Source organism: Pan paniscus, chromosome 6 (genome assembly GCF_029289425.2).
Source record: "Pan paniscus chromosome 6, NHGRI_mPanPan1-v2.0_pri, whole genome shotgun sequence".
In the NCBI taxonomy this organism is placed as follows: domain Eukaryota; kingdom Metazoa; phylum Chordata; class Mammalia; order Primates; family Hominidae; genus Pan; species Pan paniscus.
In genome coordinates this window covers 171,220,524-171,244,866 of record NC_073255.2, presented here as the reverse complement: position 1 = coordinate 171,244,866, position 24,343 = coordinate 171,220,524, and the positions used below count along the sequence as shown (strand labels likewise).

At 45.7% G+C, this 24,343-nt stretch overlaps 1 long non-coding RNA gene across 3 annotated transcripts in view; it reads left to right on the top strand.

Annotated features, from left to right (window-relative positions):
• Positions 1-24,343, top strand: part of LOC117981120 (uncharacterized) — a 55,385-nt gene that overhangs the window by 5,325 nt on the left and 25,717 nt on the right. Inside the window, exons 2-3 of one of the 3 annotated variants that reach the window (XR_008955756.1) lie at positions 9,831-10,833; positions 12,293-12,682. This is a non-coding gene — a long non-coding RNA (uncharacterized LOC117981120). Of the gene's footprint in view, positions 1-9,830; positions 10,834-10,968; positions 11,520-12,292; positions 12,683-24,343 lie in introns of those variants that run through there. The other 2 variants (XR_010112800.1, XR_008955755.1) reach the window with 2 other exon arrangements.

Here is a 24,343-nt window from a genome sequence, read left to right as displayed (position 1 = left end):
ATGTGTACACATGGACACAGAATGGAGTGAGAGACATTGGAAACTGGGAAGGATGGCAGGGTGGGAGGATGGGAGGGGGTAAGGGATGATAAGTTACTTAATGGGTACAATATACACTACTCAGGTGATAGCTACATGAAAAGCCTAGACTTCACCACTATACCATATATCCATTTTAAAAAGATGAACTTTTACCCCTGAAATACATACAAATATTTTTTAAAAACACAAAAAATCTTACTATATGCAGAATGCTCTGATATTTCCATTTTATTCTACTCTGTTTTTTTCTTTAATACCAGTCATAAGCCACAATATATTTTATAGTCCACTAATGAAATTATGACATACTTTAAATAAACAGTGATGTCAAGAGCTCTTATAAATACATTATTGGATAAAGAATATATATAGATGCTTCAGATAGGAGTAAAAACAATTTCTGAAATATGAAAAAATCTCTACTTCAGTACTCACTCAAGATACACAAATGAATAACAATGATAAAAATACAATTTCCATTGACTAAACTAGCAAAAAATTAAAAGTGATGGTGATATCTGATGCTGATGCAAAGACAGTAAAGGGTTTTCTTTACTACAGTTTTTTACTTATGCCCTCTTTAATTCAAAACACATTTGAGGTGGTTTTATGTACCAACATAGCCAAACAACTAATGGCAGAATCAATGCAATTTTGTTTGAGAAGTAATTTGGTGGTACGTCTGGGAAGCCACAAAAATGTTCATACCCAAAAGTAATTCTACTTCTGGGAATTTGTCCCACTGAAGCAATTCAAAGAAAGAGAAAAATCTCTATGCATAACTTTTTATATCATTACTTAAATAGTGAAAAACGAGAAACAGTCTAAATAGCCAAGAATAGCACAATATTTAAATAAGCTATACTACATCAACTCAAAATATTTTGTAGCCAATAAAATAATTATGATGACTATAAAGCAACATGAGAAAATCCTCATGCTAACAAATGCAAAAGTTATAAAACAAAACTCTCCATGTATTTCAGTGACTATAGCTGCATAAAGATTACCCAAAAACTTAGTGGGATGAAACAACCATTTTTTACAGATCAGAAATTCAGACGGCTTACAGCAGTATGGCTTATCTGGGCCCACAATGTCAGGCGCTGGATTCACATGAGGGTCATTCAACATCAGTTGATGTTGGTCATCTGATGAGGCCTTAGCTGGCTCTGTTGGCCAGGACACCTCTGTTTGGCTTGGGCTTCCTCAGAACATGGTGGCTGGGTTCCAAGGACAAAAGACCCCAGTGAGAAAGCCAGGTAGAAGTCAGTTAATCATATATGACCTAGTCTTAGAAATTTTGCAGTGTCATTTCCATTTCCATTCATTGAGTCACAAAATCTTGTCAGTTTCAAAGGGAAAGAAAAGAGATGCCACCTTATGATGGGAGAGCAACAAGTTTCTGGAAAAGCATACAGGACTGGAAATACTGCTATGGCCAGTTTTAGAAAACATAATCTGCCACAATTTTTGATTGGGTTACAACCACATAAAAATAATGAAAGTATTAGGATTAGAACTGGGAAGAAACATGGAAAAATAAATGATTGATTTTAAAAAATTTTCTGTTATTTTGATTATGTTCTTTGGCCAATAAGTACATAATTATTAATACAATTATATTGACAAAAAATTAAGCTGACAGTACTTCAGAAATTATCCCTGGGGGTAACCCCAGCTTTTTGCTTTTACTCCTTTATTTATAGAATCCTGCTGTTCTCACTGTTTTGTTTTTTTTTTGGGGGGGGGTGTTTTTGTTTTTGTTTTTGTTTTTGTTTTAGACAGGATCTCATTCCATCACTCAGGCTGGAGTGCAGTCGTGTGATCTTGGGTCACTTCGGTCTCAACCTCCCAGGCTCAAGCAGTGATCCTCCCACCTCACCCTCCCAAGTGGCTGGGACTACAGGTGTGTGCCACCACACCTGGCTATTTTTGCTTATTTTTTGTAGAGACGGGGTCTCACTATGTTGCCCAAGCTGGTCTCGAACTCCTGGGCTCAAGCAATCCTCCCGCTTCGACATCCCAAAGTGTTGGGATTACAGGCATGAGCCATCACACTTGGCCTGTTCTCACCCTTAATTCACTGCATCAGCAACATCCCTCCCATTATCGTGAGATGGGCCTGCAGCCAAGGCCCCAGCGCACTGTGGGCACAAGCCTCATCCATATACACCGCCCTCCCCAGGCCTTCATAGCACAGCCTCCCCTCCACAGGGGCAGCCTCATTTGCAGACAACCTCATCTTTCAGTTACTGAAGAATAAAGGGGAAAGGGCACATCTCTGGTCTCACCTATTAATAAACCCTCACCTCCACCTGAGAATTCCTGAGTTCTCACTTGCGGTTGGGTTACAACCACATAAAAATAATAAAGGTATCAGTATTAGAACTGGGAAGAAACACGGAAAAATAAATGATTGATTTTTTAAATTTTTCTGTTATTTTGATTATGTTCTTTGGCTAGTAAGTACATAATTATTAATAAAATTATATTGACAAATATAATTTCCTTCTTGGAGAGAGAGGTCCTTTTCTGCACAAGGCCAGTCCTACCACCTGTCCTCTTAATCATCCCTCTTCAACTTCTTCCCAAGCCGTCCCACTCAACGAGCACACTCAAAAGCCTCCTCTTTTTCCTAGCATCTTTCATCTTTGCTCATTGGCTGGATCTTTTCTCTCTACCTACAGACATATCCAGGTCCTCCATAATCCTGATCATGCAACACACTCAAAGTGTCATCTGATTTATTATTCTTCACCTACTCCAGTAACAAACTCATCAAAGGAAACACTCATTCTAGCTGTTTCCATTTCATCTCACACCCACGCCTCAACACCAGTGGTTTACCTGACAGATTTCCTTCCAACCACTATGGTCATCTGGCTTTCTTAAATGTCATTTTGATATCCTACTTGTCAAATTGAATGGCCCTTTTTTCATCTTCATCCCCCCTTCCTCTTGCAACTTTAGATTGTGTTGTTCACCATCGTCTTCCTAAACTTCTCTTTCCAAGCTTCCCAGGACAATCTACCCAGCTCTCCCCTCACCCCCGAGCCCCCTTTCTGCATTTCGCTCTTCCCATCACTGGCTCCTGCAGCCCAGTGTTCTCATAATACTCACATTCTTTAGCTAAGTTCGATGACTCTCATGCTTCTATTACCACTGAATGACTCCTTCATGAAACTGGAAATGTAACACATACTACATCTTGGATGTGCAAGATTATAAGTGCAACTGTTAAATAAGGCCTATCACTAGTAAAGTTTAATCAGGCTGGATAACTATAAAAGCCCTGGAAGGTGCCTCAGTCTCTCTTGAATTACAGCACACTGGCTTGCAGCTGGCATGGCCTAGCTCTGTAAGAAGAGGCCCCTGGCCTTGCGGGTACTGGTCTAGTCTTCTGGGAGGGCCCCTTGCTCTCCAGGGTGATATTCTTGGCTGACTCCTTCCCTGTGCGCTTTATGGCCTCTGATCTTGAACCCCCAGCTGTCTAGCTTGGTCCTGGGGAGGTCCTTGGATGATGGAGCCACATCTTAACTGTCCCTGGCAGCACAATTCTTACCCCCAGACCCCACCCCATACCCCCTAACTTCACCTTCTTTTTCCCTTGGAGGGAGCAGTGTTTCTTCTAATGCCATAGCTACCTTCGTTTACATTTTCACCACCAGAGCCTTAAGACAGGGTGGGGAGCCTTCCTGTTGATGAGCTAATCGAGGAAGAAGGAACTGAAGGAATTCAGTAACTCCTCTCTCAGGATAATATCCTGGCTTGAAGACCATTGTCCTGCCACATAATCATATTTTGAATGTCAAAAGTTGAATATCAACCTGGCCTTTTTCTAGGCAATCCTTCTCTAACAGGTTCTAATCTCTTCCCAGACACATGGCTGCCTAGGGCAGACTTTGTGTAAAGGTCACAGACTCACAAAGACAAAAGTGACAAATCGCATGCAATTTCAAATTATTTCTCCAGTTACAATCTTGAATCTCTATCCACCCTAACCCAGTGGTTTTTCCAAGCTCTAGCTTTTAATAGCTAACTGCCCATGAGATATCTGCAACTCTAAAGCCAAACTCACTGTCTTCCTGCTCTTCTTCCAGTCTAAAACCTGCTTTTCTTCCAATGTCCCCAACATCCAAGTTTAAGACCAGGTGTTTTTCAAATCCCAGGGCTATTCACAGAGATTCTGAATGGGGCTTAGGAATCTGCATCTTTAACAAGTAGGCCAGGTTGTTCTGAGTCTGACGGAAGTGGCATGGGAACCACATTTGGAAAGTGCACTCCAAGCCCTGCAAGGCAGGAACCAGATCTGGAGGAGAGAGCGAACCCTACCTGTGAACTCCCCTGTCCCTCCCATCATCTTGCTTCATGATGTCACCATTTGCCCATTTGCCTAGTTGAGAAGGCTGGGAGTCCTTCTCTCTCACTGCCCTGGCCTTGACCATCGACTGACCTGTCTTCCAAGTGCTCTTGCATCTGTCCTCCCCTGGATTCTGCCTCCCATCACTTGATCCAGACCTGCGTCAGTTTTCACTGGAAGGCTACGCTGTCCTGTTGATGGCTGTCCCAGCCAGGGCAGCCCTGATCTAATCTGCCCACTGCACCAGCTCCTTTAATCACTTCCACTTCAAGGCTCACAGTGGCTGCCATGTTCTTCAGCCTAAATCCTTCACAGCTGAGGCCAAGCCTCCAGCTGAGCCTCACCACCTGCCCTCTTCCCTCACAGAGTCAAACTGTGGACTTGCCATTCCTCCACCATGCCAGGGCCTCTACATCCCCTGTGCCTTGGCTCAGGCTGTGTCCCCCACTTGGGCAACCCAAGCCTGGCACTCCACAGGTACTTCCTCAATGGGGCTCTGGTGAGTAGAGTTTGGGGGACATACACGATGGCACTACTTTCCTCTCCTCCCACCAGCCCCATGCCACACTCTGAGGTTCACCTGCTCAGCGGGGCCAGGTCCCTAGAAGCCACAGAAGAGCCTAGACTGGCCTCCAAGGTGCCCTATGCCAGGTGGCCAGCTCTGTGTCCTTCCAGCCCTGACACCCTGGGTGATCTTGAGCAAAGATATTTCACCTCATGGGCCTCAGTGCCTTCATCTGAGAATGGAATGTGGATGGAGGGATGAGTTGGAACAGGCAATGCATATGATTTCCACCAGCTCCATTCCCCTGTAATTCTCAGAGTAATTTGCTATTGTTGTTGTTGTTGTTGTTTTTTGTGAGATGGAGTCTCACTCTGTCACCCAGCTGGAGTGCAGTGGTATAATCTATGCTCGCTGCAATCTCCACCTCCCGGGTTCAAGTGATTCTCCTTCCTCAGTCTCCTGAGTAGCTGGAATTACAGGTGCCTACCACCACACCCAGCTAATTTTTGTATTTTTAGTAGAGACACGGTTTCACCATGTTGGCCAGGCTGGTCTTGAACTCCTGACCTCGTGATCTGCCTGCCTTAGCCTCCCAAAGTGCTGGGATTACAGGCAAGAGCCACTGCACCCAGCCTTCTCGGAGTAATTTGGATAGCAGCACCAAAAAAGGCTGTGTTTAAGCCCTCAGGGAGGTGGCCATTCAGACCTCCATCTCCAATGCCCCACCCTTAGACTTGATTTCATGGAAGGTCTGGGGCAGGATTTCATCCGCATCCCAGGAGGGGCAAGAGGACCACGGAGGAAGGGTCTCTGGGGGTGGGGACGCTACTCAGATCTGAGATAAGAGAAAGGGTCCCACCAACTCTTCCCCCTAACCTCAGTCTCTGCTGTCATCACCATGGAAATGTACACTCTGGTGGAATGGGTTTTTTCTTTCCTAAGACCTTTGTACTTAGATTCCAACCCTGCCCCAGGGTTTCTGAGGAAAAGTTCCTTTTGGAAAATTCCCACCCAGCCCCAGCTGACTAAAAGGGAGGAAGGATTTTTCCACAGGGTGCTCTGGGTTGGTGTGGGATTTAGAGCCCCCGGCAGCCACTTGTCTGAAGGAACAAGGAGCTGGGCTAGACAGAAAGGGAGTCCCAGGCAGGCTGGAGCTGAAGTCAGCTGGGAGGGCTGGAGCTGAGGTCACCCGGGAGGGCAGGAGCTGAGGTCAGCCGGGTGGCGCTTCCCCTCAGACCCCACTGCCCCTCCTCGGCATGGATACGGGTGTTTTCACTCTCTGACTTGCTCTTCTAGAACTCAACACTTGGGTTTCATCTGAATCCTAATTATCCAATATATTAAATCAAGTGATAAGATAAACATTTTTCCACCTCTTTCTATCCCTAAGCCTCTGGTGACTTCTTTTTTTCCCTTTTGATAAGTATTTAAATGTTTTCAAAAATTAAAATATAATTCACCCATTCACTAAATATGAAATTCATCATTTTAAAGTGCACAATTCAGTGATATTTAGTGTAGTCACTATTTCCTGTGACTTCCTGTCCTGGTGGCATTTCCCATGAGACAGAGAGAAAGGGGGCTGGGGCTGGAAGTTTCCCTGACATGTTCCCCGGGTATGCCAAGGCTTCGGTCCTAAAGGTCTGTTCCAGCTCATTGGCACCACCACACCCCTCTCTGGAATTTCTGGGAAAATCCTGTCCATGAAACTGGAAACCTACCATTCATGGGGCAGCTGGGTTCTTAAGTAAAGTTTTCCATGTGACGGAGCCTCTTTCATCAGTGGCACCAGGCTCAAAGTTTCCCTCATAGGCCTGTGGGGGGTTAGAGATCCCTGACCCCACACTGAAGCCAAACCCTCAGGGTGATCAACCCAGGTGAGCTCCAGGTCAGGGCCCCAGAGGAGAGAGAAGAGTCCTGGGATGCTGCTAGAGCCATCACATCCTTTAGCTCAATTCTTTCCTCGTGAAGATGAGGGAATAGAGACCCAGAGACTCCAAAGATGCCCACTCCGGTGATGGCAGAACCAAGACCAGCACCCCGCGCTTCAAATCCTGGGCCATGCATTCTCTACCAGGTGACTCAGTCAACAGCAACCAGTGATTAGACACCCTCTACCCTTCATTGGGCCAGGTGGGGGGCACCTGGACATCGACACACAGCCCAGAGAGGGTGTATTGAGGCAGCCCTGCCCAGTGGAGCCTAACATAACCAGGAGAAGGAAGAGAGCTCCAGAGAGAAACCCCTCAGTGAGGCTGGCTGCCTGGCTGGCAGCTGCCCAGATAGTCCTGTGTGTATCCCATTCTCCTATGAAGGATTCTCTTTCCCTTCACATTTCTATCTTTTTATTTACTTATTTATTTTTGAGATGAAGTCTTACTCTGTCACCCAGGCTGGAGTGCAGTGGCACAATCTAGGCTCACTGCAACCTCTGCCTCCCGGGTTCAAGCGATTCTGCTCCCTCACCCTCCTGTGTAGCTGGGATTACAGGTGCAAGCCACCATGCCCGACTATTTTTTGTATTTTTTTGTAGAGACAGGGTTTCACTATGTAGGCCAGGCTGGTCTTAGACTCCTGACCTCAGGTGATCCACCCGCCTCGACCTCTCAAAGTGCTGGAATAACAGGTGTGAGCCACCACGCCCGGCCCAACATTTCTATCTTTTAAACACGTCTTTTCTTCCTCCTGTCCATTGCCTCCACTCTCTTTTTTACAGAGTGGGTAAATGAGACTTCATGCACCTCACTTACTGGCTTCCCACTTAGAACTCACCTAAGGCACCTGTTAAAAGTACAAACTCCCAGTCACCAGCCCCAGAGATTCTGATTAGGGCTGAGGTTAGCCCAGGAATCTGCACCTTTGACAAGCTCTCCAGCTGGTTCTGATGCAGGCAGTAAAAGAATGGCATTTTCAAAACATTTCCTTGTGTCACCGACTAAATAATTCCATATTTATTGTTTTCCCTCTAGAGAGGATTCATAGCTGCTGCTCCATCCTCATTCTCTGGCTTGCCACCCTTCCTAGCACAGTTGTTTGATGTTTCCTTCTGGTTTAGCCGGCCCCATTAACCCTACGCTCTAATGATCCTACATCAGGTTGAGGCTCCATAACTCTAAGGATAATAATGTTAATGAAAAACCAGCAGCCAAGCTCTCACTCACAGACACACCACTTGGGGGAGTCATTGCTCCACTTTTCTTCTCTGGTCCAGTTGACTGGAGTTCTGTAGCTCCTACTTTTGTGTTGATGGTTTCGGGGGAATTTTGTTTTGATCTGCTTTTCATCCTCTGTTAGAATCTTCAGTTCAGATAGACAGTGACACAATGGGCAGCAGGTAGCCTGGGAAAGGGAGTGGGTTTCTTTCACCCTCACCACAGGCCTGAGGAACGTGAGACCCAGCGCGATCTCTCCATATCCCACATTCTTTTGGCTACAATTGCATCTCTGTACATTCACTGATCAAACACCAATAACAAAGCAGATTTGTGAGCGATTCTATCTTGGACAACTCAAGGGCACTTAGGCCTCCTCCTACAGTCAGGAAGGAAAATACTGAGCCCCGACTGCTAAGCCATGGACAGAGTGGTTCACTTCTACAGCCAAGGGGGGAGCAGATTAAAAAATAAATGAGAAGAAGGAAAATGAAGTACTTTCTAATGAATGGACAAACATAGTCCCATTCACAGTTGAAATCAATGGGGCAAAACTAGATGACATTTGAGCAAGCCAGATTGAAGGTCCCAGAAGCCCTCATCTCCTTCAGTTTCCTGAGGACACCTCCCACCCCCTCACAGCTGCAGATCTCTGCGGTTGTTCCAGAAGCCACTGGAGGGTGTGGCTGAAGCCACATGGGATGTACAATGTAGATGATGCCCTCCCTGTCTTCATCCTCTCTGTGTTTAATGAGGGTGCGGGCAGGATGGGGTTCCAGGTTGGTTAAGGTGAAAATAGAACTTAAAGGGCTAAATTTTGGAATTACATCAAGTCATTTGGGAACAATTAAAAGCAGGTAGGACATGGCAAGGCAGGAAGAAGCCATGTCTCAGTAAAACAATGGGAAGTGAGATGGAAAATTGTTGAATGAGAGGCCGATTCTGGCAGGGGTGGAGAAAGCCCTGATACTGGTCATCTATTTGGGTGGGCATCTATTTTCTTATTTCAGTGCCCATAGGGGTCTTTTGCCTTACCGTTCTTCCACAAGCCTCCCATACACTCAACTCAACCGGCCATTGGACCCTGCTATGGGCAGCATCTGAGACCACTGAGATCACTTCCTTTCCTGAGATCCACCCACTTTATTTGCATCTCTTTCCTCTGCTTTATGATAACCCTACTCTCAGGACACCAGATCTGCCTAAACAAGACGAAAGGGGAAAACTCCAACTAACCAACAACCCATAGGGGTGACGTGTAGCTAAGCGACTAGTTTATCTGATTTGCTTGATGCTCAACTGTGGATGTCAAAGTCATTTAACTGCAGTTCGAAAGGAGTTGTGCTATGTGGCCTCTCCATGGCCACTCATGAGTCAGGTGTTTGCCTCCACTGTTAGCTGTTGCCCCAGTCTAGATGTGCTGGCTTCCTGTGGCCCCAGCCCCTGTGTGTGGGCATGAGGTTCACATCCCTTCATTTACACACCCACTTAGCAAATATTTACTCCATGCCTGCTCTGTGCTCAGCCACCCTCTAGGCACTGGAGGTCACAGTTGTGGATGTGACAAGGAGGTCTTTGCTCTCATGGAGTTGATGTTCTAGTGAAGAGAGACAAGTGCTAAAGAAATAAACAAATAAATCAGATGGCGATGAAAGTTGGTGTGGAAGTAAAGAAATGCAAAGTGACCCAGTGTATCCGGGGGCTTAGTTTAGAGTGGGAGGGATCTTCAAGAACCATGCAAGTCTTCCCTAATTGCATCCTTTTCCAGATCAACTGCATGGGGTCCTACAGGAGAAGACCAAGAGACAGAGACAGGGACCAGGGAAAATGACCGATACCATTCCTTCTCAGGGATGCTACACACCCATGGGGCAGAGGATAAGAGGTTCCTGAAGGCATCACCCCTCTGGCCATGGCTGGTGTGCAGACAAAGCTGGAGATTTGGAGTAACCTGTTGTCCCACTGACTCTTAGACTGCCCCAGCTAAGAAGAACCAACTCCTCCTATTACAGATGAAATAAACAAAGCTACTCAAGCTCTCTGGCATCGCCCTGACGGTCATCATGTGCTTGACATTTCCCTCCTGCCCCCCCGATTTTCTGGAAAAGGGAGAAAGTGTGTGAAAAAAAATGGACAATAACTTCTGTTAACTTTATAGATGTCTGGTTCCTCCATATGAGGCTGTGCTTGAATCAATTTTGGAGAGAGGGTTTCTAAAGTCTCTCTAGATTCTATTAATTTTGATAGAGACAATAAAAGGCAGCAGGACCAACTCTGTGTGGTGGGAGATTTAGCAACCATTATAGTCACAATAGCCACCACTTACTGAACACCGACCATGTGACAAAGAACAAATGTGCATGAATTATGTCACATTTTTCACAAGCACCCCCTTGAGTTGGGAGTTCACTCATGAGGCAACTGAGGTTCAGGGAGATGAAGTAACTCACCCTGTAGGTAGGAGGGCTGAGATCTGGATGTAGTTCTTTCCTCCAAAGCTTTGTCTTTTTCTTTCTACTATAGCACACCAAAGAGAGTTCTAGAAAAAATGAGAATAAGAAATTTACCTGTAATCCTTGCTCAAGAAACTGAAGCTCTGAGGCCACATTGTTCCAGCCTTTTGCAGCTCCTGCATGTGGATACCAGCACCAGCAGCTCCCGGACCAGGGGCCCCAGCTAAGCCCTCCCAGAGGATGATCTTGGCTTTGTACATGGGGTGCCAATATCCTGTGAGTCCAACAGAGGGAAGACATAAGAATATGGTCACCCAGGTAAGTGGTGGATAGCTGAGTGACTATATTCTTGCTCACCACCACCCCCATCAGAGGGGGTGTCTTTGTTTCTAGTTGGGGGAAGCTTTGGTAGACTGTCAGTAATTCCTCCCTGTGTCCCCCATCCTGTGTCAGGTAACAGACATTTGTCTTAATGTATTCACTGTGTCATCAGAAGCCACTTCTTATCCATCCTTGTGAATACTTGATGAATGAGGAGTCAATGATTAAATGAAGGAAAGAAAAGAGACTGAAAAGGAGGTATGAGAATGGGAAAGACGAGTGGAAAGACGAGATAGATATTGCCCTAAAGACACAGTAAGCCATCAAATATCTGTTTTCTAGTCCCCTTCTGGGCCCTCTTGGATTTTGAAAAAGGGAGGAAGAAAGTGGAAAAATTGCCAATAACTTCTATTGACTTTCTAGATTCCTAGTTTCCCCACATGTGGCTATGCTTGAATCAACTTGTAAAAGTCTCTTTATAGTCTGTTGATGTTCATGCAGGCACTAAAAGGCCACGGTCAGCCTACTTAGATGATCCACTCCACCCTGGGCTCCGGAAGATGTTCCAGGACATTTGCCTTTACTTGACCCTATGCTGAGAAGCTACCAATATTTTTCTTTCCCCTAATTGGTTTTATTTGTACCCTTTATATATTAAATATTAGAGTATTGGCCAAGTTGAAGGAGTCTTCTTCTATGGCTGGTTTCAATAAACATGGTGGAATAAATATATATATTATATATATATAGTATATGTATATATATTATATATATATAGTATATGTATATATATTATATATATAGTATATGTATATATATTATATATAGTATATGTATATATCTTATATATATAGTATATGTATATATACACACACGTGTGTATATATATGTATATATTTCTTAGTAATTTAAAGTTGCAAGGGACTTTGGGATCATGAATCATTTTACAGTTGTGGAACTGAGAGCCAGCAAAATTAAATGACTTGCCCAAGAATACTAGCAAGTTAGTAGCAGAACCAGGACCCATCTTGTCTTAAAAGGCTTAAGAGGTAGTCAGTCAATTAATTAATCAAATATTTATTGATAACCACAATCCATCCCCATCCCTCATGAAGAGCAGAGACTAAATTGCCAACTTGCTTTCGCCAGGAGGGCTATGATACAATGTAGAAAGTACTGGCATTATTGTGTTGCTCATATTAAGGCTTGTGGCAACTCTGAATTCACGAATTATAGTGACTTTAATAGACAACATAAAATAGTGAACTGAAGGATGACTTTTATCTGTAGGTCAAGCAAAGGGATATAGACCATATGGAAATACGGCACCTCAGGGGTGCCTGGTGTAATAAGAAACAACTTTAAAAAAAAAGGAGGGGATGTGGCTCTAAAAGTTATCAACTGTCAATCAGCCTTGACCATGAAAAATTAGCCAAAGAAAGATTTGGGCCCACAGGTTTTGTACAGAGGAAATCCAGGCTCCTAACGATGTTGAAAGATGGGAATAAAAGGATCAGAACACTGAGCTGGATCTTCAGTTCATTTCAGGTATGGAGAAGGGTAAATGGTCTTTAAAGAAGGCCGACCTCAATGAAGGTGTCTTCCAAGGCCTTGTCCACTCAAGGACATGTTGCATGCCTGAAACTGAGTATACAGGAAAAGGATAGAAATGGAATAAAATGGAAACCCATAAGTCACACTACCCTGCTATGCAGTTTCAAATCACTGACTTGATGAAATGTTGATCCACTTTGCCATGGATGCCCCACTTTTTAACTCCTTCTTCAGAGTCCCAGGAGGTGAGGCTCTTCTGTTTAACTGATTTGCAGAATTTTTGCTTCTGCAAAATTTTTGCTTCTGCAAAAAGACAGTGACCCCAAAGAGTCACTGTCTTTGTCTTTTGGCCATTAGTTAGTCAGAAGAGACCTCTAGAGGAGACTGGATTTTGTGGCTGATTATCAATTAATTGATCATCACTAGGTATCTTTGGGAGTGTTGCCTTCTCAGGGAGAAGCTGAAAATCATTCTGTGAAAGGTACGTCCACTGACAATCATTTAAGCTCTTTGGAGGCAAGAAATCAGGTATCTGGGAGAACTCAGAGATAGCATAGGAGCGACAGGCTGAAACCATGAGCGAGATGGGCAGATGGCTTGAGAATGACCATGGGCAGAGGAGAGCAGTGGCAGGGAGAACCCACAGGCCTCTACTTGGAGTCAGCCTGTCAGCAGGATAAGCTACAAGATCACCCTCGAGGGAAACTGCAGGCCAGGTCAGGGGCACTGCAAGCTGCAGGTGTGCACAGGCAGGAGGGCAGGTGGCCTGTGATGAGGGGCCATGACTGTGTGGTGGGCTCTCCCACACCAGGAGCAACTAGACTGAAAGTTCTTTTAAGTGAGGGAGCCATCATCTGTCCAGGGAAAAGTGGTTCGGGATACAGGAGGAGCCCTGCACCACAGAATCGGTCTAGTCTCAGGCTGTCTGTTCCACAGGAGCCTCCAGCCCAGTGATGTAGACAGCTATTCACAACCACATCATGGCACAAAGTGAGGCCTCCCAATCCACAGCCATCCCTGATTACAGACACTTCACTGGATGTCTGAACATAGCTGTGTGTGCCTGGAAAGCCTAGAAATAGAAACACTCCTTTTTTTCCCCAAGACGATCATCTCTACATCCTGACCTGGATCAACAATGATCCATTCTGGACAATCCTGGACACTCCTGCTCCTGGAGAGAAGGGATAGATAACTTTTCCACCTGCCTGCCTGTCCTGTCTACCTGGAGGTGGTCTTGTGGCATCTTGGGCCTTACATGTCCCATAGTCTCTTCTCATCCCTCCAATTTGCTCCTTCTCCAGACTTCTCTCTCTTGGTTGAGTGGTTCCACCATTTTCCCAAGTTGCTTGGACCCAACACTTGAGTTACAGCCAACTCCTCTCTTTCTCTCACAACCCAAATCTAATTCATCAGTAAGTCCTGGTGGCTCCACATTCGGAATGTTCCTGGGATGCCACCACTTTTTGTCATCTCTGTTACTGCTAGCCTGCCCCTTGCTACTGTCAGCTCCAGCCTGGAGGACTGAAATAACCTCCTCACTGTCTCCAGCTGTTCTTCCCGCCCATGGTCTATTCCCCAGACACCATCAGAGGGATGCTTTGAAGTCCAGATGGCATCATGTCATTTAGAATGAAACCTGAGGTCCCGAGTGTGGCCCGAGGGATGGTCAGGTTGCCCCCAGGGGCTCCATTTCCTGCCGCTCTTCCTCTCTTTCACTCTGCTGGAGCCACGTGGTTACTATTCCTGAACACAGGAGGCTCCCTCCTGCTTCAGGTCTCGTGCAGATTTGTTCCCACAGCCTGGGGACAGATTTTATCCCAGAAGTTCGCAGGGCTTCATTCCTCCCTTTATTTAGTTCTCAGCTGAAATGTCCCCTCTTCTGAGCAGCCTTCTCTCACCACCCGATGGAAGCAGCCGTCCCTGCATGCTCTATCACTTCACTCGGCTCTATTTTTCTTCCTAACACGTTCACAACTTGACATTCTTTTATAATTTTTCACTTATTTATTGAGTGCTGTCTCTTCCACTAGAACCCCTGAAAGCAGGGATTTTTATAATCTTTTGGCCACCACTAGATTCATAAGGATGCACAGAGCCTGGTAGGCTGCAGGCTGTCCATAACTGCTTGTTGAATGAATCGATGGATGAATGAGCAGCAGAAGCTCGTTTCTCTCCATGAAATACAACGGGTTCCGAAGAAATCGAAACCGTTTTGAAAGGCCTAGCCATACTTCACCCATACAGCTGCAGTGGCAGATCCGTGCTCATGACCTCATTTCTCTCCTCAGAACCACCTTAAAAGTAGACCTTTCAGAGCTACCCGAGAATCCTGGTCCCTGCAGCTGATCTTCCCACCTCCACCCAGCTCTCGTCCTCCTCTTCCTCCCCATCCACCATCCTGACCAGGTGAGCTGGCTTCCCCTGCTCAACAGCTCTACGAGTTTGCACTTCTGGATTTGGTCAGGTCAAGACCAGCTCCCCCAAATATGCCTCTGTCCTAGACAGCCTTGTTCTAAACAGAAACTGATGATAACGTGGAGGAAGAGGCTTGAACGGAAAGGTGGAGGAGGGAAGGAAGGAACAGGGAGAAGTCATCTCTAGGTTGGCAGTCCCTGTCAGCCTCTTAGGACTTCTCACCTCTGCAGCAGTGATGGTAGAGTCGCGTCTTACTCCCTGGGGGGAGATGGGTGGTTCCTGACACCATCCCCTGCTTCTCCAAGTTCTCCTCTTTAGAAAAGGATGAAGGTCTATGATGCAGGCAAGGTCATCACAGATTCTATTCCCTCCTTCTAGTGATCTCAAACGTGACATTAAATAAATGTAGCAAAGAGGTTCTTTATGAAGCTTTTGATTCTGAAATAGAATCATTCATAAAATATGAAGTAACTCTAGAGACCAGATCACCTATCTTCTCATTTAATCGATGAGGAAACAGAGAGATGCTAAGTAACTTGCCCAGGGTCACAGAACTGGTAAGGCACTAAACTAGGACTTGAAGCCTCCTGAGCTGCTCTGCTGGACCACCAAGATGCTGCAGAGACCAGTTCTTTCCAGCAGGAAGTCCAGTTCCCAAAACGCGCATGGGCTGCTCCAACCTTGCCAATAATTCCCCCAAATTGTGGAACCTGCAAACATACCCCATTGGCCTAAAATATTTGCTTAAGGTCCACCTCATTTACCCCAAATTATCATCCTCTTCCTCTCTCCTTCCTGCCTCTGCCCTACTCTTCCAATCTCAAATCCCTCAAGCTATCCAATAACTATTGAGAGTTTAGGCATCCAGGTCCTCAGCTGTACCAATCCAAGGCTGGGGAAAGATCTCCTTTCCTTTTTCTATCTTCATTGGAAGATATTTCATGAAAAAAATCAGCAGTGAGTTCTTCAATAGGGGAGCAAACATTGCTTCAAAACTCAGCTCTAAACTGCAGAGAAGGCCAGGCACAGTAGCTCATGCCTATAATCCAGCACTTTGGGAGGCTGAGGCAGGCAGATCACAGCATTTTGGGAGGCTGAGGTGGGTGGACCACTTGAGGTCAGGAGTTTGAGACCAGCCTGGACAACATGGCAAAACCCTGTCTCTACTAAAAATACAAAAATTAGCCAGGCATGGTGGCAAACACCTGTAATTCCAGCTACTCAGGAGACTGAGGCATGAGAATCACTTGAACCTGAGAGGCAGAGGTAGCAGTGAGCCGAGATCACACCACTGCACTCCAGCCTGGGCAACAGAGGGAGATTCTGTCTCCAAAAAAATAAAAAATAAAATAAACTGCAGAGAAAATAGCATGGGCCAGGCCAGCCAGAGGGTCCTGTGCCACGTGCCATCAGTGCTATGGTGGGAGCTTATTTCCACTCCCAGGTCAGCACCTCCTCCGTCATCTGTGCCCCCAAGGTCGGCAACCCCTGTGACTCAATGAATGGCTAACCAGGCCTGCAGCTGAAAGCTCTGGCTCGTAATTTGTGAAATCCTCTCCTCCTGGCAGCATGTGAAGTGGCCATTTAACAGATGGCCAGTAATATATTGCATTCCTGGAAAATCTGTATTTCAGTAGTCACATTATTTACATTTTTCATTTATGAATCCTATTAGGAATATTCCCTCCAGGAGACAAATAAAGGTGGAACAAAAAAGCAAGACAAATAGGCAACTGTGAAAAAAACCCACCTTCTTCAAAGGCCTGCTGTTTCCCCTGGGCACAGCTTATATATCACCTGTGTGCAAATAGGACATCTGACTTGGTGCAGATAGGAGAACATCTGCTGCTCCAATGTCTTTTGAGTATTCCCAGAGACCCCATGAGATACCAGCCAGAGGAGTCTCTTGCTGCAAGGAAAGCTGTAGCCAAGTATATAATTTTTAATCCAGTAATATCAAATTCAACAAAAAGTGTCGAGAGCACAAAACGTGGTTAGAAAATAGACCAGTGGAAGAGCCAGCAGGCATGGGCTGTTTGGTTGGCTGACTGGTGGTAATGAGTGTACAACGGGCTAAACATTGACCTGGATGCATCGGCAACATGGTGAATGCAATCGCCTTCATTTCAGCCCAATGCCTGGCATGTACAAAGTTTGGGATTAATGCTAGGCCATGAGGTCGTCATTGCTGTTTCACCATCTGCTAGAGGAAATGCTCCTCATCCTTCAGGGACCAGCTGTCATGCTGCCTCTTCTGTTAACGCGTCCTTGCATTCGTGCCTTCTCTAAACTCCTGCAAAATCGACCTTACTTTTTTTCCTCCATGTTTTTCAGTCCTTTGCCCATCTGATGTCCCTCACTGGATTGTTAGCGCCATAAAAACTATAATTTCTATTTACCTTTGGTTCTACCCCCACAGCACGGCCCCTGCAGTGACCTGCATCTAGTAAGGGTTACTATAACTAAGTGATACTATCCCAGAAGTTGGCAGTTTCCATATGTTTTTGGTTTGGGTGGTGTATTAGTCCATTTTCACACTGCTATAAAGAACTATCTGAGACTGGGTAATTTTAAAAGAAAAGAGGTTTAATTGACTCACAGTTCCTCATGGCTGGGGGGCACTCAGAAAACTTACGATCATAGCATAAGGGGAAGCAAGCATGTCTTTACCATGGTGGAGCAGGAGAAGTGGCAGGGCGGCGGCATGGGGGCAGGCGGGGGGAGGCGGGGCGTGCCACACACTTTTAAACCATCAGATCTCATAAGAACTCACTCCCTATCACAAGAACACCATGGGGGAGATCCACCCCCATGATCCAATCACCTCCCACCAGGCCCCACCTTCAACACGTGCAGATTACAATTTATTTATATATATACAGAGTCTCGCTCTGTCTCCCAGGCTGGAGTGCAGTGGTGTGATCTCTGCTCACTGCAACCTCTGCCTCCTGGGTTCAAGCGATTCTCCTGTCTCAGCCTCCCAAGTAGCTGGGATTACAGGTGCCTGCCACCATGCCAGGCTAATTTTTGTATTTTTTAGTAGAGACAGGTTTTCACAATGTTGATCAGGCTAGTCTCAAACTCCTGACCTTAGGTGATCTACCCGACTTGGCCTCCCAAGGAGATTACAACTTCACATGAGATTTGGATGGGGACATAGAGCCAAACCATATCAGGTGATTTCATTCCTGTGTCCTAACTCTTATACTGTAATTTCAGAGATGGGAGAAGAATGTCATAAACCAGACAGGCATCAGGGAAGGGGAATTCTTTTCCTCACTTGCCTTCATGCTTTGGTTTTCTTGAATTCCAAGACAATGGAAAGAATCTTGACCAATTTTAAAGAATCAAGAAATGGAAAAAGGTGGAGGCATCAGTTTCCAAAGTTATAATTTGTTCATACCTAAGATGAATATTAATTCCTATTCTAACTACCTCACAGGACTCTCCTGAGGCTCAAATAACATAATGTGTGGACGGAAACTCTTTGCTGGTAGGAAAGATGATATGGGTGTAAAGTATTATTAGCCCTTTAATCTTTCTCGTCTCATAATGGAGAAAATTTTCTAAAGACAAATTGGGAGCTCATTTCAGTCTCTCAGCAGCCTTTTGCTACATGATGTCCATGACAATTACATGCTGCAGAAGAGTGTGGCTGAATCCAAATAAACAGTAGCATGAAATACATTTGTCAGTGCTCTGGCCCTGCTAAAGACAGGTGGAATTCTCCTCCAGGCCCCAGGATTCATCCACTGGCTGAGATGCAGTGGATGAACAGTATAAAAACACGGTAAATGCCACTCTGGGTCAGACCTTTCTTTCATGGATCCAAGTTTTCTGCTCTTACTGTTCCACCAAGGGCCATTCTGTAGGAGGATGTGGCTGTTCCCCGTGATGGTGGAACACAAAGCCTAGAGTAGCCCCTTTGGGACTGAGGGACTCATTGCTCCTGCTCCTGGGAATGATGGCAGCTGATGGTTCTCCTAATCAGGGCACTAACCTCAGCCTCAGAGTCCCTTACTCAAAGCCACACCCCGTCCCATATCCAATGACTATGGTGTGTCAGTGGTGGGAAAGGAGGCAACAAGACCTGGCTCCCTTGTCTAGGGTGGGACAAGTCTGCAGGGCTGATTTCCCATAGGGTCAGCTGAGTTATCTGATGCCATTTTATTGCTGCTCAACTTCTCCATTTGCCCAGTCCCACGTCCCTTGCCCTTCACAAATATTGTCCCTGCAAACACTGTTTAATAAAACTGAATACTGATCTCTGAGGAACTTCACCTATGACACTTCCCAAACAGTGCATCTGTGGATGGGTTACTGGTCTGTAGGGATATTGATCCGCTAAGCCTTTGGAGAAGCTAGGTGGATCCTGCATCAATCCATGTCCCCAAACCAGTTACCTGAGTTGTAAGCGTCATTCGCCCTCTACCCCAGCATGCTACACAAGCATTATTTTCGATGTGCCATAATGAGAACAGGGACCTGTGTAATGTCAGTAATGTGTGGCACACTCAGAAATAAATCCGTTTTAACACAATATAGTCATCTTTCCAATATCCATTCCCTCTTCTTTCTTACTAATGGATCCCTGATGTTTTTTTGCTTCCAGGCAGTAATTTTCCCAGCAAAACAAACAAACAAACAAAACCATTTCGCAGCCTTCTCTGCAGCCAGGGAGAGCCATGTATATAGTTCTTGCTCAGTGGACAGAAGCAGAAATGTGCTGCTCTTCTAAGAAAGGCATCTCCACGTTTTCATGTTGTTCCCTTCTGTATCTTCCTGCCTGGAACAGGGATGGGAGGCCAATGACCAAGAAGATACCCACGTGCTGAGTGGATGCATCTTCTATTGAAGCATTTAAAAATACGCCAAACTTTGGAGGCTTTAAACAAACACTTGGTATCCCAATTTCTGTGAGTCAGGAATAATCACGGGGATTCTGTGCGGTCCCTTGGTTATACAGCACATAACTGGTACAACATGAGAGGAAACTACACCAGCGTATACATCCCAGGAGGCGAGGCTCTTTCGAGGCCTTCTCAGAGGCTGCCTCCCCCAGCCCAGCCTCTGGCCCCGAGGAGTCACATCCATCCTACATACAAAATATCGTCATTCTCTCCCAAGGTCTCCAAAGGTCTCATCCCATTACAGCATGAATGCTCAATTAAGAACCTAATCATCTAAGGCAGGTCCGAGTGTGGGGAAGGCATCTCAGGCATGGCTCCTGAAGCACAGCCCTCAGGTACAGTTCCCCGGCAAACCATGCTTCTCCAAAGCCCTATATTTTGGTTTCATGACTTACCCATGGATGTATCAAAAAGAAGGGAAAAGAACAATTTGACCATCTGCTATTTCAATTATCTCCCTACCTACCTCCTTATCCACTTGGCCCTAAAACTAGAGAGTGCATGTATGAGGCTGTGCAAACACACACACACGCACACACACATTCACACATTGTGTGAAGTGGCACTCTTGCTAAATAAGCAAGACAAAGAGGATGACAACCAAGCAGGAATGCCAAAACTGATATTTTCCTAATGAGAACAACAATGCAATGAGAAACAGAGCTCACGAGTGGCTGACCCAGCAGATGCCCCGTGGAGATACGAACTCTTCTTTAATTCTCCCTTAAGACCCCAAAAGAAGCAGCAATGGAGCAGAGTGGGGTGGGGAGGGGGAAGGTTGGCCAATTAGGGACTGGGACAGCAAGGGCTGGAACCAGGAAAGGAACCGTGGAGAGTCCTACAGGGCAGCAGTGTGCCTGTCTTGCTTTAACATTCTAAGCAGGCATCTCTCTATTTCTTGCAATACTGTTTGAAACACTCTCTATGTTCTGCAAAACGAGGGGTATTGAAACACTCCTCAGTGAGCATGTCTTCAGCTGCTGAATTGCCCAAGTGTGATCTGAGGCCTTCCATTCCTATTTAGTTGATGGCACATCTTTGGCATTTTCATTAATTTCTGATAACTCTCTCAGGAATGGCCAGCTAAGCACTTTCTTCATTGTGCTATCTGTGTGAAAAGTCACACTTAAGGGTTCTCAGAGGACGATTTCAGATACAGATATAAAAGCCATCCCTGAATGCCACTCTGCTGGCTTTGCTGTCGTGCAGATGCTCTCAGAGATTCTATCATTCTTTCTGTATTTTTGAAGTTCATTCTACAAAATTAACCTTAATAACCAATAGAAACCTTCACGTTTTTTTTTCCCTGCTGAAGGCACTTGACCAGAATTTTAAATCCAACCCTTTCCATCCTGTACTCAGCAGACAGGAGAAATTTAAGAGCCTATAGTCAATAGCTAATATCAATTCCCCTTGGCTAAGAGACACTGTCTGATCTTGGCTCCTTGGTTCCAATCATTTTGCCCTCCCTTATTCCATTTGGCCAAGTCCTTGCCATGAGCCCCAGTCCAGCTGGATCCTAGCCTTGGTTCCAAGGACTTCAGCACATCCAAGGACTTCAGCACATCCAAGAACTGGAGAACATTCTATCCTGCCTGCTCCGAGGATGGATGTCACATTTTTTTAACTCAAATTTCTGAAGATAGATAGTGGCTCCGCCTGGTGAGATATTCCCCTGATGCCTACTTGTTTCTGACTTGGCCCTTCTCCTTGCCACGGATCTTCTGGAATCCTAACTGCTCCCAGGTCAAGATAGGTGGGCTTTTGGCCACATTCCTCACTTGTCAGACCACCTATGAGAAACATGGGATTCATGGCTGGAAGGGACTTCAAACACTCTCTAGTCCAACCATTCAAGCATGCCTTGCCTGACAATAAATGCAAATCAACCAAACAACACCTCCGATTCAGAGCCCTCCTTTTCTCATGTTAAATAAGAACAGCTTAAAGTTAAACATTTAAAAGAATTCTTCCTAATTCTAAGGGCCAGGGCTGCATTACAGGTCTCAGGAATGCTATTTGTGAAGTGGTTTTAATAAGTCTGAAGCCTGACTATTATTGTCAGACACACAGAGCCCCGTTTCAGACAGCAAAGAGGTGGCAGAGGATGAGGGGGGACCTCACATACCTCTGATCTTCACAGCAACGGCCTCCCTGAGGCTGGGCATGGAGTCCAGCTGCCTCCTGCCTCCTGATTCAGTCCTTTGGTGAGGCCATCCCTCAGATACTATACATAAGGCTCGTGGTTAAGCAAAGAGGACTACCTTTATGGGTTTCAGTTTTTCAAATTCTGGAGTGATCTGATAGTCTGTGGATTTGAACCATTCTAGCTAAACCTTTAAGACGAAGTATGTCCTTCCTGGACTCATGGTGTATTAGTCCATTCTCATGCTGCTGATAAAGACATACCTGAGTCTGGGTAATTTATAAAAAAAAAGAGGTTTAATGGACTCATAGTGCCACATGGCTGGGGAGGCCTCACAATCATGGCAGAAGGCTAAAGGCACGTCTTACATGGTGGCTGGCAAGAGAGAATTGACAGCCAAGCAAAAGGGGAAACCCCTTATAAAACCATCAGATCTCATGAGACTTATTCACTACCATGAGAACAGTATGGGGGAAACTGCCCCCATGATTCAATTATCTCCCTCTGGGTCCCTCCCACAACACATGGGAATTATGGGAGCTACAACTGAAGATGAGATGTGGGTGGGGACACAGCAAAACCATATCACATTGTCAGCTAAGGAGCTCTGGACAAGCCATAGAAACAGGCTCCCACCTTCAACCAAAGCTGTGGATTTTCTTTGCAAAGCATCCCCTCTCCTAGAGCACTTCTTGTGGGTCCACCCTAGCCAGTTACACTGCTGACCGTGGGTCCTTGCGCCAGCCTGGTCGGTATTTTTCTGAAAGTGCACCCTTTCATATAAGCTAGCCCATAAGACACCCTGCCAGGCTGGGTGCCCAAACACATTAGGGAAAGCTGAGGACATGGACTTACTGCTTTTTGTAGATGTAGAGAAAGCCTGACCAAGAAATTCTGGGAGGCCCATGAAGTGTGGCAGATTTGGGGCAAAATGGATTCATCAGGGACACAACTAATTCAAGAGGTACCCTGCTAGGGGTTCCAAAGCCTTGATGGGATGTTCTTTGCACCAAAGCACCTGCAAGTTCATGGCATACACAGTAACAGTGACAGCCATGCCCAGGCAGAGGAAGAAAGGAAGCAGAATGTGGTTGAGCCACTTGTGGGATATTTATCGAAGCAGGTAGTTTGAAGATAGCTAGCCAAATAGCATCAAACTTCATGTGCTCTACCTAGCTGTTAAGCTAAATGTAACTAAATCCCTGGGAAGGGATAAGGTTCACCCAAGACTTCTCGGAGGGCTTGCAGAGGAGGAGGGTGAAATTGTACCACTCTCAGCTAATGCATCAACTGTCAACACAAAGAGCCCCAATATCTGGGGACCAGAAAATACCAGTGGGACCCCAAGTACAGGGAAGGCTCTGAAGGGAGTACTGGGAACCACAAGTGAAGCACATCCCTTCCCACACTGGTGCAGGCAGGCACATGAAATCGATAGGAGACATTCAGACTCACAGAACTTACCAGTGAAAAGGCAATTTCAGAGGGAGAAAGCAGCCCTGATTAACGCACTGCAGCCTTTGAGAAGATTAATGCATGGACAAGGAGGAACCAATGAGTGTAATTTATTTAGACTTTCAAAAAGGCTCCATACCAAAGGCTATTTTTAAAAGTCACCGTGGCATCTGGGTTTTAAAGGACTAGTTTTTGAGGTTAATGCCAATGAAGACACCTATATTTTCTTGGTGCCAGAGCCACATGCTGTGGAGGACTGTTGACTTGTGCCCTGCATGGCCATTTCTAAGCAGATTCTCACCTCCTCCTGCCCCTCAAGAAGTGACCTCTCTCTTCCTTCTTAATTTCCAACTTGTTCCGCTTTCTACACAATATGTAATTGTCTATGCGTGTCTTATCTCTGGAGTAGCCTGGAACCTACCTCAGGACAAGGGCAATGTCATATCCACTTTGGCACCCTACACAATACCTATGACTAGGATTCCATGACTCTAAATTGGAGAAGACTCAGTGATTTTTTTTTTTTTTTTTGAGACGAGATCTCATTCTTTCACACAGGCTGGAACGCAGTGGCACAATCATAGCCCACTGCAGCCTCGACCTCCTGGGCACAAGCGATCCTCCCTCCTCAGCCTCATGAGTAGCTGGCACTACAGGTATGTGTCACCATGCCTGGATAATTTATTACTTGTAGAGATGGGGAGAATTCTTTTATCTTTCTTTTTTTTTTGTTTGAGACAGAATCTCACTCTGTCACCTAGGCTGGAGTGCAGTGGCATGATCTTGGCTCACTGCAGCCTCTGCTTCCTGAGTTCAAGTGATTCTCCTGACTCAGCCTCCTAAGTTGCTGGGACTACAGGCACACACCACCATGCCCAGCTAATTTCTGTACTTTTAGTAGAGACAGGATCTCACCATGTTGGCAAGGCTGGTCTTGAACTCCTGACCTCAGGTGATCTACCTGCGCTGAGGCCATTGTCCCCACCCTTGTCACACACAGCTGCCCTTTCTCCGACCCCCTCTT